Source organism: Myiozetetes cayanensis, unplaced genomic scaffold (assembly GCF_022539395.1).
Source record: "Myiozetetes cayanensis isolate MyiCay16 unplaced genomic scaffold, myiCay2020 scf24, whole genome shotgun sequence".
Lineage (NCBI taxonomy): Eukaryota > Metazoa > Chordata > Aves > Passeriformes > Tyrannidae > Myiozetetes > Myiozetetes cayanensis.
In genome coordinates this window covers 7,724,802-7,743,710 of record NW_026087456.1, presented here as the reverse complement: position 1 = coordinate 7,743,710, position 18,909 = coordinate 7,724,802, and the positions used below count along the sequence as shown (strand labels likewise).

Below are 18,909 nucleotides of genomic sequence, written 5' to 3'. Positions count from 1 at the left end.
CAACAGAAGTAATTAGAACTGGGTTTATATTTACGACTGGGAGAAAAACGTTAGTTTGTCAGGTTAATACCCATGTCCTCAGGAGGCTTTAACTAGTTTTGTAACTCCTGTTCTGTGCTTTGTGGGGTCATTGTTGGACAGAGCACTGCAGAATGTTCACGAATGAGTTACCCTGTGCTAGGCCCTGGAAATAGTGCCCAACCTAATTACACACACAGTGCTTTGCCTCTTAATGACTTACATCAAACCTCACTTTCTAATTCATCACTGCCTTTGGGAAGACTCCAACATGATGCTACATCACCCAGTGATATCCTAAACCTCAAAATAAAGAAGAAATTGGTACAGTATTGGTGAAGGTAGGTTTTCATTAAAATCTTTTCATAACAAATTCTTTGTCAAATTCAAGCTTTACACAATTTATAAATTTGGTCATCTATAAACTGAACCTTTAACACCTGTTTTTAAAATATGCCAGGACTATTTTTTTTCCCCACACTTTGAAATGTTGCAAGAAATCATAAAGAGACCATCATTCAGCAAAATAAGTGGTAACAAATCTGACCTGTCTGAAAACCCGGGGACACATTGCCTTGGCCAGCTCCAGAAGCTTGCAAAAAAGAGGCAGAAACAAAAGAGTTTTAAAAGGGGGAGCTTTTCCTATCACAGAAAAATCACAACAGGAGGGGCAGCACCCTGCAAGTTGCGACATAGTGAAGAAATACCTGTGGTTTATCACCTCTATTTCAAAGTGATGTACAGATTTTAAGGAAGGATGTATTTACATGCTGCCTTTACAACAGGAAGGATTAAAGCACCGGCTCCACACAAAGATTCTTGGAGTTTTGGAAGAGTTTGGGGCCTGACCAGCTGGAAAGGTTACCTTTCCCTTGGCCACATTTCCATGTAGGAAAACCAGAGAAGATAATTCACTTAAGAAGAGCTGTTGTTTGGACAGTGTCCCTTGGAGGTTGCTCAGCAAAGCAGAAGCTGTGTGTATAAATAGCTGCTGGGTGTCTGTGGGCACTCAGTCTCCAGCCTTTACAACCCATCTGTCCCTTCCAGAAGCAAGGACAATTTTAGGAAGTTTGTGAGACAAAAGCCTGCAAGGGGACTCCTGTCTACCTTCATTTCTCTGTGCCTTCTTCCAGCCCTGCTAGGTTTTCCCTATCCAATCCAGTAGGGGAAAAAAGAGGGTAATATGTACCCTGGACAATTTTTTTCAGTTTCTCTGTTGTATTATCCAATAATACAATATTTCTGAATGGAGAAAATCACGAGCAGACTATGCAAGTTTCTTATCCTCCTCTTTTCACTTGCAAATAGCCCCAAGAACACCAAACTGGCAGCCAGTTCTGTGTTCTGCTCTCATGCAGAGTCACCTTGTTTGAGCTATCAGAGCCTGAGCGGGTCAGTGAAGAATTCATTTGGAAAGGGACTCAAGGAATGCATGAGGCAGAAGAAGACATTTTGGAGGGATTTTGTTTCTTGCTTTATTTAACTGTCCACAGGCATCCAAAAACTGGCACAGCACCGTGATTTTCAGAGAAGCCTCTTCAGCATTTATTGCCCTTTGATCCAATTCTTTTTAGTTTCTTTCCCTTGAAGCTCAACTTGAAAGAAATGGCTTTTTTTTTTTTTTCCTCCCAGAGAATTTAGTTCTCAGCCACTGAGAGTGGCAGCTGATCTCAAAACCTGCCTTCTGTTATCTGAGAAAAGGCCAGTCTGATACCCAATCTACATGGTCAGGCTTCCTGCTGTGAAGAGGATCTTGGTGGAGTAGACAGGAAAGAGCATCTGAACCTTTTTACTTGGTACTGAACTTTAGGCTGGGCAGGATGAACTGACCTGAGTGTAACTCAAGACCACTCTTACTTTTTCCCACTTAAACATTATATAGGTTACAAGCCTCCATATTTTTGTCATGTAGTAATTAAATAAAGGTATTGCAGAATATTTTTGAGTTATGAAATGTCCTTGGCAAAGCCAAATTTGAATCAGTGAATATTAACTGATTTTCCATAAAACTTCATTTATTTACTGTCCAATTCTGCATAGCATGAGAAGTTTAAAATAACCTATTGAAACCACTTCTCTACTTCCTTGCCTTTCATTTTCTCCAGAAATTAAATACAGCAGCATATCTTTAATGTTTATTATGGAAGAAATGTAACTTACTCAGACATAAAAATATTTTGAGCCCTGCTGTTATATGTGGTATAATAGATAATTCAAATGTGATGCCAGAAAACATAGAAATACATCTTTTATTATGAGCAACTTGTACTCTTCAGATGTGCTTTGATTTAATATCTGGTTTGGCACTGTAGGTTACTGAGCTGGATTTTCATACTGTTACCAATAGCTGAATGCTTGAACTCCTGGCACTTTCTCTGTGCAATAACACACACAAGGACACACTGGACTGTGTTTCTCACTTTAGGTAGATGCAGAAAAGTTCAGTAAGTGTAGTAACACTTGTCCAGCAGCACAACTCCAAAAGGGACCCTAATGTACCTGGACAGAGCTAGCAATTTAAGACATGAAATACATCTGGGCAGGCCCTAAAACAGGCTTTCAGAACCTGTGAAACTTTTATTGCATAGTCTCTGTAGTGGCAAAGAGCTTTCTAGAGGTCCGGGATTAAACACTGCTGAGTATTTGGACAGATCTCACCACAGTATTTTTCAATTACCTTTCTCTCGTGGATCTTACCTGAATTCTGGCATCCTTCTGCCTTGTAGCACCTCCTGCTCAGGTTCCCCATCTGTAACATGAAGGGCACTGTCAGCTGATGGTGCTGTTACTGCCTTTGAAAGCTCTGTGCATGAGTTACACGTGCATGGCAAATAAGGATGAGTCAGATCCAAGCCTTGCTTCCCTGTGCTGAACCTGGACAACACTCAGCGGTTTGCTGAACGGGAGCAAAATTCTGTTTAGCTGAGGAGATTAAATCAGAGTATTTATTTGATTACTACAGCAAACAGTACTTAATACTGCAAATAAACTAAGAATGTGGAAAACCAATGTAAATGTCTTCTTATTTTCTTTTCGTTCTTTCAGTAGATTAACATAACTGTATAAATTGATACAGTTCATACTTCTTTGACCGGTCTTTAAGACTTTGACTAAATTTTACAGACCTAACTTAGACATCCTCAAATATTTGTTTGTAGTATGAACAGCAGACCACACACTTTGGATGAATTAGTGCAAGATATTTTTGATTTAAACCCCGATTTTTTAGTGTAGCATTTCCCATGGCTGCAAAACAAATGTTTTAAAGAAAGCAATGCAAGTAAGGCTGCAAAGATACATTTTGGCAATGGGAACTTTGTAAATAGTGCCGGTAGGTATCACTGTGCACACATTTCTGAGTTAGGCACAATCAGTGCACTGCCAAATACTGTATCACATGAAGTGAAGGAGCCCTGTGGCCCATCTTGTCTCTGTGATGGATGCATGTACATACAGAAACAGAACTAAGAGCCAGCAACCCCAGAGCAGCGTTCCTTCACCATTAAAGCACAATTCTACTCTGCATTCAATGCCTTTTTTATTTAACTGTGCTCCTACCGGGGTAAATTCGAAGACACGGTTGATTCCCCTAGTAACTAAAATAAATGGTTATTCATTTTTAGTCCTGCTAGTGCTGCAAAGTTAATCGAGTCCTAGAAAAGTGAGCTGGGTTCAATTTTGGCTTACCAGCGTTGGCATCAACTCAGCTCTCACTGCAAAATCTTCATGACTGATGAGGCATAAACCAGAAAAGGCAGAGCTTTGGCTTTCAGACTGCAGACAAAGCTTCCAAGGGTTTGCTGACATCTTCTCCTCACTTTCATTTCTGACAATTAAAAATATTTCAAACAAAGTCACTGGAAGCAATATACATGCAAGCACATACCATTTTTATTCCATGTAAAGGCAGAATCACAGTTTGAGATGAAGCACTGAAACACAGAAATAGCAAACAACAGAGTCACTTCTCAGAGTCTGTGTGTTTGAGGGAGGTGTTTTAGGGAGTGCTCTCCACCCCTTGATTACTGATGGCATTTCTGACATGGCACAAACTACCTGAGCCTGGTTCCATAAATCTGCTCTCTCTCTCTCTCTGCTGTGTCTGACAGCATTTTTAGGATTCGACTGACCTAAAAATGGCTCCATTCCCTACCTCCTGCATGTTACTGGAAATGCAAAAAAAGGCTCCACTGAAAACAGCACTTTTGGAGAAATTAGAATTAAAGAGCAGTTAATGCATCCACCATGAAAAAGTTACTTACACCACCTAAAACTGAGTGATGTCAAGCTGCCTGCAATGACAGAGCTCAACATCAGCCTAAAACAGATCCTTTCTGCTGTTTGAAGTCAAACATTTAAACATTTTAATACCAAGTTGTTTAAAACACATATTCTATGGTACTTTAATTCAAGCTACAGTAGCGGCTTGATAAATTCCCTCTTTCTGATTGGCACACAGCAAAAGATCTCCCAAACCTGTTTGTGTTCAGCCCTGTAAATTTAACAGGATTTTACTCCCTATATCCTGCAACATTTTTGTGTTGGAAAACCCGAACTTATAAAATCAGCATCCCTAACATTTTTTGTCATACCCTGCATTCAGACCATAACATGTGGCATGTCTGAAGGCCTAAAATTTGCAGCTTTAAAATTTCTCTGAATGGAATAATTAGATACCATCTTGTATGCCTGCTACAATGTTTTGCACGTAAATTACTTGTAAACCACTGTGAAATTCAAGCAAGAATTTGACAGGGAAAAATAGGTATTAACTCCTACGAGTAATTTAGGCATGTCAAAACTATAGATTGTTGCCTTACTTTTTTCTTTTTCTGTTTTGTGACACTAGAATGGACTACATCTGCACTATTTTCTACTTCTGGTATTATTTCCGTCATTCAAATGAAGACAGAGCAAGAAAGAATGAAAATAAATTATTATTCTTCAATGTAATCTATTTACATGATAGTCTTAAAAAGGAAATTAGTAGAAAGAATTTATTTTAAGAGTTCAATTCCACCAAAGAGAAATGAAACCTTAATGGAAAAATCATATAAAATTAACTAATGCATGTGTATCTCTGGGTACAATTATTTAATTCCCCATGCTGTAACATCTGAGAACAACTAAAATGTTATGACCTTGAAGTTCTAAATATAATGACTAGGATTTCTGCCTTTCTTCTCAATTGTTACAGTTAAGTGTCACTGCAATTCTTTTACCTGGTGCCATTTTTCCAGTCTAGTTGTAATTCTTGTCTCAGAAGTGAAGAATTTGAGACCTTTTACAGATCATTTTTAACATTCTGCATTTGGTTCTGTTGCTAATTCTATCTCCACATTCATCTACAGGCTCAGTCTCATGAATACATATGTAAAGGTTCACTGAGCCAACAAAATGAAATATGGAATATTAACAAGATGAAACTTCTTTTTTCCTTGCTGAACGGCATGTTACTACACATCACCAGCAGACATACCAGTTCTTATAAATCATACTCTGCCATGCACAAGAAAGGAGAATGAATCAGTAGAAAAGTAAAAAAAATCATTGGTGGGCTTTTGAAGTAATGTTAGAGTCGTTCTTAGGTGCCTGCAAGTGTGATTAGACTGTGATGTATACGTGTACTTCACCAGTCATGGAAGAGATTAGAGCAATGTACTGTATTTTAATAATAGAATGATGTACTCCAGGTAACTTTGCATCCCAACGTGGCACAGGCTCTGAAGCCCATGAATTCTAGAGATATTTGTGATCTCTGCCTATTGCTATATATACCCCAGGTTTTAGGTCTGAGCCTCACAGTGAAGAATTACCCAGCAGCACCAGGATAACACTGGAGGATGTTCCCAGTGGCTTTGGGAAGGTCTGCCAGAATCTCAACCATGGTGCCAGGCATTTATGAAAGAATCAGGTCCTGTGTTCTTATAGCATTTGGGAAGCCTTGCATCTGAAAAAAACAGGAGTCAGCATCATCCTTCCCTTGTCATACTTGAGAAATTTAGATCCTTGAGGAAAATCAGTACCAATACTGATAAATTAATGACTTGTCTACCCCACATAGTGCAGAGAACCCAGGCACTGTTCCCTTCTGCTATATACCCAGCTGGTACACCACAGAGCAGAGAGAACACATCACATTTCTCAGCAGAATGGAAGGCACTTATTATCTTAGGCACAGGCATGCACTGCTGTGAATATACCACTTCCAGTTCCAGAAGGCATGTGAATGATGATGGATCAAAACTCTGATGCTCGTTTCATCACATGGTCCAGTCTTACTCATAATTCCATCACAAACCTATCACTCCATGAATTCTGCTGCATGGACAGAGGTCAGTAAACTCCCTGTGTTAGTCACAGAGCCTGTCAAGATTTCCTGAAGTGACCCTTCCTTCAAGTATTACGAAGTTTCAGGAGAAAGCACAGTTTGCCAGCAAATTTGCGTTAGCACTATGTCCTCCAGCTAAATCCCTCCTTGCAAGGAGGTCTCCTGCAAGACAGGGGTGTCCCCTTTTATCTTGGAGTGCATAAGGTCCAAGTCTCTCAAAGAATTACTAACAGACTGCAATCAAGAATCACAACCAAGTCCCCATCCCTTTTCCCTCCGACAAGCATTAACAACATGTGAAACTCAAACACAAGCAGTAAAAACCTGGGAAATGTAAGATGTGGGCAGCCCGTGCTACTCTAAATACAAATTTGAGAGCCCGGGGACAAATCCTCTCGGAGGGTTTGTGTTCAGCTCCTCTCCTGGGGCGGCCAATGCTCAGATAAATGGGCAGGCAGCGCTCAGCTTGCTTCCCTTTGGTTAATGTGTGGCCTCAGGCTCTCTTTGCTAAGCGCTATTCTACTCTGAGCACCCATCCCGAATGTCAGCGTGATTCATGTCCATTTAGCCGCTTAAACAAACAGGGGGTTGGTTGCATATTGGCATCTGGGAAAAAAAACCCTCACAAGTGTCCCTCGTAATTTCAGCTCGTGAGTTTTAAAGTAGGAAGCTTCGCTGAGAAACGAGTTGCTTCAAGAGATTTTCTCCTATTTTAGGCTAACAAAGTTACCTGTCTTTTGTGGGTAAGAGGGACGTTTTTAACCTCGTTTATTTTTTGGTTCATCGGTAACTCTAGTACAAGAGATCTATGCAATGCCATAATATTTGCCGACATGCACGTGGGTCCTGAACCCCACACAATTCTGCTATTCCAAAACTTCAGGGGCTCATTTCAGTGTTTTCACACCATCCCTCTTTACAGAAGTGCAAAACACAAAGCATGTAAAAATTCAGCCAAACAAAGAGGTGCAATTTGTATCACAAACTAGATTTACTAGATGTTTGTGAAGGCTTCAACATTTTTATTTTTCTACTTAAAATGCTCCTGGGTTTATGTCCAAAATGAGATGTTGCTTCAGTGCCACCAGTGAGTCAGAGAAGCATTTGCTGTATCTCTGCTGCATTATGAACCTTTATATGTTTGCAGGTCCATCCATCCAGTCACCTACAAACCTGATGTAACTAATGTATGTCATTTTTCATTCGACCAGACATTCATTACTTACTCAAAGCTATTTTACAAAAATATTTTCTGCTTTTACTCCTCCTAGACTGATAACTGCAGAAGGCAAACAATATGAGCCTAACTTTTTTTTTTCCTAACAGAAATAACATATAGTGTTGGACTACAGCATCTAAAAAATAGATTTACAGATATTTGAGGTTCATGTTATGCTAGTTTCCTCCTTAGCAAGAAGAGAACAGAGGCTGAGACGTTTACTTTTCTTTTTCCATTTCTATATTTTATCTTTGCAGTTTAAACAACAGTGTAATGTTTAAAAAGCACAGCACTGTAGGTGTGGTACATGGTATTGCATCTGGACTCCATTTTCAAGAAGTACCATCTACATGACTGAATTTGGATCTAGTTTGGGGAGAAGCCAGAATATTTCCAACACTTCACAGTTTTAAACTTGGCTATTTTTCTCTTCTTTTGTTTATAAAAATCATGTAGATTTATGAGAAGAAAAAGCTGTTCTGACTGTGATTTGTTTATAGTAAACAAGATGGTCAATAGAGATTTGGACTTTCAGATATTTGATTGGATTTCAGTTGTGTCTCAGCACAGTAATTGATTATCACAAAAATAATTCTACCTTCAACTGAAGTCTATCAGACCAGACAATTCAAAACATTTTTCAGAGCTGGGCTATTTTAACCACTTCACAAAATGCCAATCTACCAGATGGAGAAAGAAAACCCTAGCAAGAAAATAATGGGAAGTTTCTCCATGGATAAAAACATGTGTTATGTCTATATGTGTGTGTATACATTTCACAGAAAAAAATGCCATGTCTGTGTTCACATGTGTGTGTCTGTGTGCAGTGTAACAGTTGAAGGGTTTCCATTTGGGAAAGTTATTTTAAGAAAACTGGCTTTTTTTCATGTTCATATAGGTTTTGTTGGCATTCCTATGGAAACAAATATGAAAGAGTGAAAGAAGCAGTTCTGCTATCATGTGAATTAATGAAGTCGACTCGCTTATGAGTTTAGTCTGCTGGTTACTTATGTTAGGGTGAGAAGGTCTAGCTACCATTTTCCCAACTATTAAAGTGTCAAAAGGGATCTCTCTCCATGAAGAGGGAAAGAACAGCCAGTGGCACAACTGTGAGGTCACACACACAGACAGACTCACTCCTTCCTTTCCTCCATCTCCTTTGCCGCTTCCCATGTGGTTGCACAAGCCGAGTTTCCCAAGGAAACCGTGCTAAAAAGCATCTCAAAACATAAATATCAAGACTTATCCTTCCCCTGTGAGAAGGGCGTCGTTTTACAGCTTAATGAACCGCTGGGAGGCAGCTGGGGGGTGTTATTTTCTGTTTCACAGAAGAAAGAATAAACATCACAAGCACTTTTTTTTTTTCTCCCCACCAGCAACTCCGGAGTGAGAAAACGTGCGAAAAGGAGTTCATTTAGTGGTGAGAGACATCACTGCCATAAAGGGGAAATAAAGCTTTAGAGTTGCCATGCAAGGAGGAACATTTTCCCTTCCTCTTAACGATTGTGCTGGAATCTAAAGCACTTGCCAGGTCAGGGGCACGTGGAGAGCCCCTGGCACGCTCTCACCCCTGTTCTTACACCAGGCAATGCCCACAGCCAGATTTTGGTGTTTCTGATGCAAGTCAGGCATTAGCACAGCCCAGGGACTGCTCCCCTCAGGCAGCCTGAATGCAGCCTCCTGTTCCTGAGGTTAAGAGAGTTCACCTCCGTGAACTTGTGTGATATCCTGCCTTTTGCCTTCCGGGGTGCCAAACAGCCTGAATTCTTTTTTTTTTTTTTTTTTTTTTTTCTTTGGAAGTACAGATGTAGGCTGCAAATTCAGCTCCTAAGACTGCAGAGGTGCCAGAGCACATTGTTAGAAAGGCCTCTTCTACTTCAGGTCAAGTAAAGCAATTTGTACTGTACCGACTTTGTTTTCAGAACGTTATTTTAAGCAAGAGATGCTTTACTGAGATTTCAGGCTCTCCTGATGCACAGAAACAACGACCCAAACCTGCATCAATTAGGCACATGTATTAAATCTCCTGCTTATTTGAAACATCAGTCTTACGTGGCACCTTAAATCTCAGCCTTAACCAAAATTTCTGATGGTACTGTCCCTTCATCAGTGCTCTTTCTATTTGTTTGTCAGGACATATACTTAACTACATATGCTTTTAAAGCCAAAATCAGAGTATTTCATGGTTTTTAAGTAGTTGCATGTAAGATTTGTAATTTTTGGAGTAGCACAGGTATGTCAGTTCTCCCCAGACTGTTACAGAGTTTATTTCAGTGGAGTTGGTATCTGTTATGAGTAGGATTGGAGATTAGTTAGCGGGTCTTAATTCCAAATTACTTCACCCAAACTCACAGATGATACACTGTGTATGGTATTAATCAAGAGATTTTACATAAACTAGATCACAAAATTAATGATTATCAGAGAGGAATGGATAGAATTACAGATTGTAAACATCAATTATTTTATTGATGGTTGGTGCTGGAGGTTTGTTGTTTGGCCTTTTTGATTGTTTTTTTTTACCGTATTTGAGAGCTCACAGATGCCAACATGGGGCAAACAAGAGCACTGTGCAAACCCTGCAACAGAGCCTTTATCAGTGTGACTCGGTACGAACTCAGCCCTCAACAGCAGATGCAAAGAGCCCTACAGAGTGAATAATATTAAAATTAGCTCCCTGAATTTCAATTTTGGCCTGCAAAATACAGCAATTTAATATCAGGGGGCACTATTAATAGTATTTTGCCTCTTATTTCTGAAAATCGGGGGGAGGGATGGGAAGAGATACAGACATCCTGATCTGATCCCTGCAGTTCAAACAGGCACAGGTAATTAGCTGTGCATGTCTGCAATCACTCTTAAACAGTTTATGGAAAAGTTCTCTGTCAGACATTACACAACATTTCTCCTGACCAGTATTATTAGGATTATATAGCTATTAAAAGTACATTTTACACAAAGCTTTGTGCGTGTGCTCTCTGGGGAAATGTCTGGCCACAGTTAACTCAGATAAAGCCAATTAAGGAAAGCTTAAAACGAACTTCTCTCTCACATTAAAAACCAAACCCAAAATTGTCCAACCCAAACTCCTGGATTTAAGTTGCTAATTTCTAAACACTGTGGTCAGTAATTAAAAAGGCTGGGTTCCAAAGGGAGGCTGTAGGACTATGAGACAATAAGTTCCAGCACTTTCCCACATACACAAATCCAAATAACGACGTTCTGAAATACAAAATAAAATAAACAAAACAAAAAAAAGGACTTTTTTTTTATTCCTAAATAATGCAGAATAAAAGTCATAAGCAAAATTAAAAAAGGGAGAATCAAATTAATTTTAAAGACTGGTATTCATAATATTTTGCCATTAGCATCCAAATCCTGAAAATAAGAGACAGTAGAGGTTGGTTTGCAGGATCTAAAAATGGAGTACAATTGTATTACCATAGGAGGTTGAAAAGGTATAAATTAGTGCTGAAATAAGAGAAACAATATAAGGAATATTTCTGCTTGATGTGATTTAGCAGGAACATTACAGAGGCTCAGATTAGGTGTCAGGAACTTAGTGGAAATGCACTTCTTGAATCTACACTCACATACACCTTCTCAGCTTCACCAACAAATTTTTCAGATTTGAGAGACTTAGATACATATTCCCACTTCCTGGTCATTTCTAAATAGACTTGTTAAGAATTTGTATCCATATATGTTCTGATTTTGCACCAATGTACAACAGCAAAAGCAGCAAACGACCCTCTGGCATTTGGAGGCCCCTATGGTTTCAACATGAATTTAAACATCCCCCTTTGCAAACAGAAGTATTTAAAGATATGGGAGAATCCTTTTAATTAAGAGCTCTAAAATTAAGTACCAAACAACACATCCAAGTCTGAGACTGAGGAAATGATGTTTGGATCTCTATTTACAACGTTTCTTTCTTTACCTTCTGTTTCCCTCGTCCTTGTCCTGTACCCAACACCATTTTCTTCAGCTAAGTGCTGCGTGCTGAACTGTGCAGAAAGGCAAAATTTGTTCCAGTGTAATTCAATAAAAAAGCTGTTCCCATCCATTAAGCAACCAATATTAACCCTCTTTTAATTCTTTAAATGTACTGTTCTTTGATTAAGGATTTTTTTTGTTGTTGTTGTTGTGCTATAATCTGAAATCCTCTCCATCTGCTCAGAAGAGTGTGCCACTCTTCAGTGGCATCAATAAAGTGGGAAGGATTTGCTCTGGGGGTGTCTTTTTGGGGTTTGCGACTGTTACCTAATGCTTTCAGCACAGCTGTATTTGGCAACTGGCAACAGATAAAGGAAGGGCACTGACTGAGACCTATGGAAAATGTCTGAACTTGCTGGAATGAGACAGATAGTCTGGGCTATTTCCCAGAAAAATTCTTCCATTAGTGATGTTCTGATGATTTCCACCATTATAAGGAATTCATTTTGTTAAGGCAGTAAAAGCACACCCCCAAAGTTTTATTTATTGTCCGCTCTAATTTTGTTATTTCAGTTTAACACATTTATGTTCCAAGTGTAATAGTGTTTTGAATTCATGCCCAGCTTACATTATAAAAATTCATTTGACAAGAGGGTTTTCTTTTAGTATCTAGTGTCTTCAAAAAGGACGAATACAGCTCTGGCATTTCACTTCTCTAATCACATTACTAAACTGTATCAGGAAAACTCGAGAGATTAATGTGATCTGGTTAAAAGAGAATATGGCACAGCTATGATTGTCCTTACTGCCTAGTACCTTCCTTGAAGAGTCCAGATAATGAAGGGCAATAATGACAGCTCTAAGTCTAGTTCAGCATCTGAGAACTTCACAAGAAAAACAAAAAAAAAAGGATCTATCCCTCAGAAGAAACAAGAAAAACATTATTTTTATAGTAGCGGAGATATGCATTTGAAAGATAAAAGCCTGTTTCATACAGAAATGTTGGCATGTTATCCTCGCCATTGCTTCAGAGTCAAAGCAGTTTAGTCTTTAAATGTAATTAATATATTCATAACACATAAAATGGATGTCCATGGATTACAGGATCCAACAATTTTAAGCCTCAGACTCTTCCTTCAAAATGACCAAATTCTGTGCCTCATCTTCCCTGAAGTGTGGAACTGAAGCTGATAACGTGCTGGTGTCTCATGGACACGAAACAAGTTGGTAAATGCACCTCTCCCCTGTACTCCTCCAGCCGTATTTTGTAAACTTCCTGTCAAATCCCTATTTGGTCGGGGTTAAAAAGCAATAAAGATGAACCAGTACACCAGAATCAGTTTTCCCCTCAAATCTGCACCTCCTCCCTGATCCTGTACGATTTCGCTGGCCTTCAACCCCACTTCATGGACTAAATATCACCCTGCTCCCTCTCACCTCCAAGCTCATTGTTTACACAGAGTGCCTGGGGTCCCTTTCCCTCAACACCAGCCAAAATCCAGCTGTTAATAGAAACTCCTCTTGACAGTCTGCAATGACCTTCTGCTTGGCACTCTCTGATCCATTACTGGCTTTTCATACCCTCCAACCCATCAGTCACCCTTAACATTTTTCTGCCTCCTTTATGCTTCTTCTCATTCTTTCACAGGCCTGACTCCCCTCACCCCACCTTTTGCTTCTTTTTCTGTCCATGACCTGACTGTTCTCTTAACTCTCCCTTTGCAGAACCTGTTTTATTGCCCCTCCAGCTTTCACCAAGGTGTGTCATTAAGATCAGTCTTCCCTTTTCACACCAGCTGCACCTGCACTCAGCTCGTCCAAAGGCTTGCACAAGGGTGTAAATTCTGTTATAATTCATCGGGTTTATTCTTGATGTTCAAAATGAATCATTAAACTCGAGATCTGGAAACCAAGCTGTTGGTTCAGAGGAAATGTGTTACAGCTTCAGAGCAGAGAAAACGACAAACTTCCTACAAAGTCCGGATTTTTCTCCCACGGATGATGCTATCTGTGACCCCAAGGCAAATTTTTTGAAACATTAATAAGCTGTATGAGATGAAGGTGTCTCAAAGACACCAGATTTAGCCAAACTGAGAAAGTGTGCCCCCATGTGTGCAACTAAAAATCAGGAGCTCAGTTTTCAGAAGACTACCTCACAGCCAGTAGTAAGGGAATGAAGTCACTGAGCGAAGTCCAGCTTCAGAGGTATCCGAGATGACATATAAAGATGCCAATTTAAAAGGGAAGCTGAAACATTTAGCTTATCTAAAGCACTGTTTTTATAATAGCAGAACCATATTTAAGTAGTGCGTTCACATATGGAATTAAGCTTTATTTACAGCATTCTATTCGTGATTGATAATTCTCCGTTTCCTGCAGATCAGACTGATGAGGCATGTACTTAATTTTGAAATTATTTTTGAAGAGTTTGAGTAAGTTGTTGTGGCCACAAAAACAATACTCACTAGGAAGATCTAGGCTGCTGTGTATTGATAATAATTGAGAGTGGTGATACGTTAGGTGAGGGGAGCAAGCAAGGTTTTACCACCACATTGCTAGGTAAATTAATTAAATATGATGAATGTAGCCTGATAAGTCTATTTGCATTTTTGTCTACCTGTAAGTTTTATTTTTACAGTTCCATGATTACAGTCTATCAAAAGTCTGCCCAGGCAACAGAAGCTAAGTAAACTTTCAGGGAGACATGGAGAACTGATTTTTCTCTTTTGCCTCACTATTTACATTGCTGCTCTTCATCTCTTGAATCCGCTGCAATTTTTTAAACAACAGCACACATGCCATTGCTTCCTTACTAAACCAAACTCTAACCTGAAGCCTTAATATTACAAACAGAACAAAAAATACTGTCAGAAGGCAATTATCTTGAAGCATTTCTTGATAAAATCTGCTGTAGAGATGACATAGAAAATCTGAAAGACACCTAGACCACCCAAGTCTGAGGCTCACGTCTGCACAGAACAAAAAATTGAATCAGATATGCTGCAGGGAGTGGCTCTAGGGGATGCCATGTTCTGCTCCCATCCTTTTGGGGTAAAAGCATGTGATTAATGCATGCAGTTATGTGAATGAGTCGACTCAGTTACAAGCAGTAGAAAGTGGGTGACAATGAGTAAAATCCCTCTCTGCTCATTTCCCTTGCAGGTAATGGGGAGGAGGAGGGATGTTTGGATTTTTTTTCTAGAACTGGATATGTTTTCTGAGCAGGAAAGCTCAGAGAAGTAAATGAACCGTTATCATTTCCTGTCATCACACACCTGATGTTCAAAGCTGCAGCAAGCCCATAGCACCTGTTCATATACCTGTTGCTGGTCTGGCTGGTAAAGTCTGTTTAAGCCTAAGAAGAAGACTAACTTTATGCCAAAAGATACATAAAGGCAAATTAATTAAATATGATGAATGTAGCCTGATAAGTCTATTTGCATTTAAAATGTCTGGTTGGTATTTGTAGGCGCATTTGTAAATTAACCACGTGATTTTTCACCAATACAATCTTCCTTCCCCCGCTGAGTACTTTGGAGAACTTCAATTCTTTTTTAATTAAACTTTAGTAAAACCAAACAGCCCAATTTAAAGCTTGTCAATACCATCCCTCCTTTCAGGTAGTGCAGTTTTAGACAACACAGATACATCAGGTGTCGTGAGACAGAAACCTCGAATTAAGGTAATTTGTTTAAAGATCACAAACATTTATTTAGGGGCTCTTATTTAATCACAGAGCTCTGTTTCAGCAGCTATAAAGCACTTGGCAAGTTCTAAATTGAGGTAAAACATCTTTAAAGGAAAGGTCGATTTCTTGGAGCTTTAGAAAATGATAAGAAGTAGAAGAAGCTGGTATTGTTAATGGTAAAAAAGCAGTTGGATCCCAAAAATGGGACATTGCAGTGTTTTCTTATTCAGAATGAAGGTTATAGAAATGGCAGTGCTCGAATATAAGAGCTTTTCAGGTATTTCCAAACTGAACTGACTGTGTTCCTGTATATTACTGCTCTCAGATTACCACCAGCACCACTGAGAATGCTTTCAGAAATGATTTCACGTGAGGGGTGAAAATCAAACCCAGCCAGGGAAGACTTTCCCATTAACTTCAGAGGCCTTTAGATCAGGAGTAGAACACCAGTGCAGTGATCTTTAGGAAAAGTGATTAAAGAATCTACAGAGAGAGGAACCTAAAAGAAGCAGCTCTACTGAGAGGTGGATCTGAGATCTTTCTTCAGCTTCTATCATGCTGGAAGAGGAATGGGATATCCACAGAAAGAGAGCGGGCTCTCATCATTCCTTTCCCCAAAAACAGTTCCCACTCATCCAATCGTATCCTTTGCTAAACTTGCAGCAATTTTTACAAATCCTTACTGCTCATACAAAGGGCAAACATTTACATTCATCTTGACTAATACTTGCACAGAGAAAAGGGCTATAGGATCCTAACACACTATTTTTGGAAAGTTTGAAGTCATAAACATACATTTAAAACATACTTCTGCCAGGCTATATTCTAAACCTGGCAAGTTCACAGCTAACAGAAATTAAAGCTGGTATGCCTAGATCTTAAACATGGAGAGTTTGGTAATTTTATAAGCATTCTATCATTTCATTGTACTATTCTCTAATTCTCCTGCTAAAGCTTCTATTCTGAGCTATACTGAAAAGAGAAGCTGAGTAAAAGAGAATAGGGCTGCAGATGCTTTGAGGCATTTTCCCAGTATATCTGTGTTCTTCACAACTTCTGTGAGACAAATCTCTGGTAAAAGAGTAACTACCTGGTGCTATTGTACAAATGAGCAGACTCAAAGTTTTGATATTGCAGGTAAGAAATCTTTCTCACTTCCTTTTCTGTTTTGTTGTTAAAAAAAATTTCCAAGGAGTCATTAAAACTTGTTGGGTAGGTAAGGTATTACAAGAGGAGAGAGAAAACATGCTGTGCACAGCACAGTCTGTTTCTCACAGCCAGAAATGAGGGTCAGTTGGAATGAAAAGAACTGTAAGCTCCAAGGAAAAATTTAGGTGGAAGTAAGTAAGGTGTTTTATCATTTTCACCCTTTTCTCTACATGCTTTGAGCCTTTGGGGAAGTGGAGAAAAAAAGTGTTTGAAGATGTTGTTTCAGAGTCCGTTTAATCAACTGCACAGTACCTGGGACTTCAAGAACTTACAGCTATCAGCTTTGGCTGGATTGATGGTATGAGCACAAATTGATAAAAACTCAGTGCTAGAACAGGCAGGTCACATCATTTCACCCTCAATGAGATGCCAAATGTCAGGCCCATCACTGGAGACAACAAGAAATACGTGACCACACGGCATCCATGCAGTTCCCCTTTCCTGCTCTCCACGAGTTCTTTCAGTCCCATCGGCTCCAATCTCAGACACCGCAGGCAGAGCTGACCTGCACAGCCCATGAGTTTCACAGCCACTGCTGGTTTCAGCTGAGACCAAGTTGTCTTTCTGAGCCTCTCACCATGCCTTTCCCTGCTCTTTTCCTACCCCTCCAGCAGCATCTGTTATTCTCCCCAGGAGGTGGAAATTTCGTGCACCTTCCAAATTCACACCATCCTCCACTGCAGCCCAGCATTCACCCCTCTTAAGTAAAGAGAAACAATCACTCTTTTCCCTGTCATTTTTCTGGCTTAGACCTTTTCTTAGGTCAAGGAGAAGTGGAAACTCTTCCTGTAAAGCAGCATTCACCCTGATGAGCGATAGTTGTTTGGGCAGCTTATTTCACAGCTTATTTAACCATAGATAGATCTGAGTCATTCTCCTAACACAACTAAATCACCCACAGCCTGAAAAATGCCTGAAGCAACTGGAGCAATTACAGAAATACTAATCAGGGAGCACAGGCCAGATCTGATCCACCAGAGGTGTGTAGTACTGAGGGTCTGGACCTGAGCAACTGTCCGACCTGGCAAACCATTCCAAGAGCCAGCAGCAAGTGCTGGGTCCAGCTGGAGCACAGGGTTTCACACTATGGATGGTTTGGAAAACAGCAGCACTACAAACATGGGGAAAATATGGGCTTTTTAATAACCCTGCTTTAGAGACAGAAGAAATAATAGTGCTGCTTTCTTCCAGCTGTCCACTAAGGCAGCTGAGTTCATAAACAAAAAGTTCATAATCTAAGTGTAATAGATTTTGCTTCCTCGGGCAACACAGTGCTATGAAAGTGTTTAAAATGGACTTTTCTCTGTGTAATCAATAAAGCTTTCACAGAGAGATTGGTTCTGTTCCAAAGACTTTTTTAGCTGCTTGCACAGGACTCCCGAACACCAAATAAGCCTTTTATCAATTTCTATTTTATAACTTTCTCCCATTTCTTTATAATCCCTCCTCAAAGTACACTGAGTTTACTGGTGAAAGATTTATTTAAATCATAATCTACAAAAACCTACTCCAGCTCATAGTTTGTAGCTCAAATTGTCACTATATGCAACTGAAGGTTTACTGACAGAAAAAAATATGTGTTTTATAGTGTATTTCATGATATCCTCATTTAAAAACGTGTCCATGGAGTATTCTGCAGGTAAAGTCTTACAGCAACGTCCAATATAAGCAGAATTTAAAATGCATCACATAATGACAGGTATTTTCAAAGAGGACATGGGAAAGTACCAGATTTTCCCTCAGAGAGCAAGACAGGTCAGCCTGTTTCCAGCTTGCACTGGATAGTTAAAGATATTTAGCCTGTACCTGACTAAAATACAAATTCACACTGCCACAACCAAGTCAGTTCACTCTTCATCTTGAATAATACAAGGCAATAGTACAGAGCCTGGTCAGTATGTCCATGGTCAGTATGTCAGTATTGCCATTGAGGTGTCTGGGTCATTTTTCTAACTTTGATTTCCATCAAAAACTGGAGGTTTAAATTAACATAACCAAAATCAGAACATTTGCATTCTTATCAAAATAGATTGATTTATATAGATTTTTTTTGTCTTTATTATAAAACTTTATCTTTTACTGTAACCAAAAGGCAAAATTTTGATTGAGCATACCACACCTAAAATTATAAAACCTTAATTTGGGCTCATACATATAAAATATCTAAGTTATATGTATAATTTCTGATAAATAATTTTAATTACTTTTTTGCATATATTTCAGAATAATTCATCTGATTTTATATGATTCTCCTTGGTTTTTCTTGCTCTTGCAGAAGTCAAAACTCCACTGGGCTACCCGTCTGTGCACAACAGAACAAACCCCAACTCTCAAACCCCCTGTACTTGCCCATTTTTCTTGTCCACGTGCGCTTTCTTCGCCACTCAAAATCAAACTGCTCTGCGCAGGTGTTGCTCTCAAGAATGCTCTTCCTCTTCTGAAACCATTATGCTGAATTTCACCTAGAGAAAATGGCCCAAGAGAGAATTTAGGGGATGTCTTACCCCT

At 39.4% G+C, this 18,909-nt stretch overlaps 1 long non-coding RNA gene across 1 annotated transcript; it reads right to left on the bottom strand.

The window, feature by feature from the left end:
* Window positions 1-295: 295 nt before the first annotated feature.
* On the bottom strand, window positions 296-2,750 carry LOC126642641 (uncharacterized). The gene is made up of 3 exons (XR_007629495.1): window positions 2,716-2,750; window positions 566-610; window positions 296-315 (listed from the first exon to the last, which is right to left on the bottom strand). It is a non-coding gene; the product is annotated as an uncharacterized LOC126642641 (long non-coding RNA).
* Between the last annotated feature and the right edge of the window lie 16,159 nt (window positions 2,751-18,909).